The sequence below is a fragment of the Cephus cinctus genome, unplaced genomic scaffold (assembly GCF_000341935.2).
Source record: "Cephus cinctus unplaced genomic scaffold, Ccin1 Ccin1_scaffold0498, whole genome shotgun sequence".
Classification (NCBI taxonomy): domain Eukaryota; kingdom Metazoa; phylum Arthropoda; class Insecta; order Hymenoptera; family Cephidae; genus Cephus; species Cephus cinctus.
Window position 1 is genome coordinate 1 of NW_014333168.1, and position 2,594 is coordinate 2,594.

Below are 2,594 nucleotides of genomic sequence, written 5' to 3' on the forward strand. Positions count from 1 at the left end.
CTGTACTTGGCGTAGTTTTTTACACGTAAGTGTTTTTTGGGGGATACAATACAATACTGCGTATATATTTTAGAAAAATACAATTTATGCATCGAGTAACCAATTTACACGAGTGTTTTCGTCGACTCAGCTTATTTTAATCTTCTTCATCATTGACGAAGGCCAATTAACATTTCCCCGAAGTGGTTAGTCTATCTTTTAAAATGAATAAACAGTACAGCGTGAGAATTAAAACATGTATATACTTCTGCTCTTCAATTTTGGGTCAATATACGTGAGAATGACAGTATACTCTTTATTTATAAAAAGACAAGAAAAAGCTACCGTATAGAGGAAACAGTCATACGTTATTAAGATTTATTAAGCAAATTGTCACACACAGTTCCAATAATTACATTTTAGGCACGCGGTGGTTAGCCACAGATGACGCGCTACTACTGATAATGAGATAGTACAAGTTTGTACTGATAATATATATTTCTCGTATTTTATATATATGTATATATACTCAAAATAACCGAAAAACTTATGGTATATTCTATATACGTACGGAGGATGATTTGACGTTGAATGTATTGATATTTAACCAATATAATTTTGAGGATTCGAATTCAATACGATAAAACCATTTAATAGCTTATTGGGAAAACGCTATTAAATAGCTATAATTATGTTAATTAAAAAAATTTACGATATCACGGTTAATGGGGACAAAGAACACCATAAGCGGGATTTTCGGTTGTCGAAATACATGAATCGAGGATTTTTCACTCTACTCGTTAGGCCATTTAATACACATTATGCAATGTCTTTCCGGCTTCCTGTATTCCTACGTCAAAACTAACATGAGACATGAAAAAAAAGATGTATTACTTTAAAAAAAAATAGTGACTCTTCAAATTTAATCTAAAGGAAACATACTAAACACATTAGTATTTCACGAGTAACCAGTTGTCCTATTAAATAATGAAAAAGTTCTTTTATCACCATCGCATTGAAAAAAAAAAAAAACGATTGTAATAGTATTACAGAACACCATGCTTAATTTTTCGAAATTTGAATTTTATCCTAAAAGAAATAAGTAAATTAGGTTTAAAAGTTGCAAATTATCGGATTAAATAAAAATTCCAAAATTACGACGGAAAATCGAGACTCCAAGAAAAGTCATTACCAATCATCAACCTCGGGCTAGACGCTAACCTGAATAATCATTGTCGTCTGAACGATACTGACCTTAAGAAAATTATTCTTGATCACAAGATAGTCCTTTTACGGTCACACATAAAAATAACCATACTTGCATAAAACACGATTTTATTTGTTAAATTGCTCATCAAACTTTGAGGTTAAGGTACCCAATTATTTATTCACCGCCGGGCAAAGGAATCCATACGGAAATACAAGTTCGTGAGGAAATCTGGGAATGCCCTGATTCATACGGTTGAACTTGGCGTTTTAATGTACTTTTTGCTTTAAATATTGGAATATATATATATATATATATATATATATATACATATGCCTTTTGGTTAATCTGACGCGACGTTCTATTCAAGTCACTAGACTGTATGAGGAATTATGAAAATATATCCTGTGAATATTAGAAAGGATTTTCAAGGCAAGGAAGAAGGAAGTTTTGTACATTAGAAAAAATTGACTTCTTAATGACGTCTGTAGGATATTCTTTTCAGATTTATGGATGTCCGAATGTGTAATGACAGTTCGCTATGTGTATATGACGTATTTGTAAAAGTCATGTGTCATATTGTATATATTGTGACGTGGCATTTCGACAGGCACGCCACAAAATGTAACATTCTGCGATTTCCGGCTACATCGTGGGGCCCTATGCGTGGGGAAGGGATTTCGTGGCGTTGGACTGTATATGGTTTTGCGTTACCGCCGATACAGTCCACGCCTCGCGGAGCCATTTCCTTAGCGCCAGGGTATCGTGAGTCCGTTAGCACTCGTTAACGTTAAATAATCATTGTTGTATCCGCGGATTGCTCATCGGTGGCGCTCTGGAGGATCGGTGCTATTTAATATCGTTTATGGATGAAATGTTGGTTTTGCGTTACCGCCGATACAGTCCACGCCTCGCGGAGCCATTTCCTTAGCGCCAGGGTATCGTGAGTCCGTTAGCACTCGTTAACGTTAAATTCTGTATAATATTCTTTGGCTTGTATATTCTGTGAGGAATGTGGTATAGCGTGTACTTCCGTATAGTATGGAGTACGATGTATATTTTTGTAGCATATTAAGGTCCTGTAAATTTGTAGATATTAGTTTGTCAATAGGTCTTCGGGACTGACAACTTAAATAATTCCCTTGGGGGATCTACGGTCCCATTCTGCGTAAAGCGTGTATATTCTGTATAGGAACCGTTGTTCCATCTCTTTTTTTTATTGTGTTGAATAAATCGGGCCAGATTGTGGTTCCGTATTTAATTTTGAAAACTTTATTGGTTATTCGTTGTAGTTTTTGAGAGTGAACCTCCCTAATTTTCAGATTTTGATTATTGTCTCCCAGACCCAGGACCCCACCGCATAAGAGCTGGCCAGGGTGTCCTTAGGAGACAGCGGTGTAACTCTGGT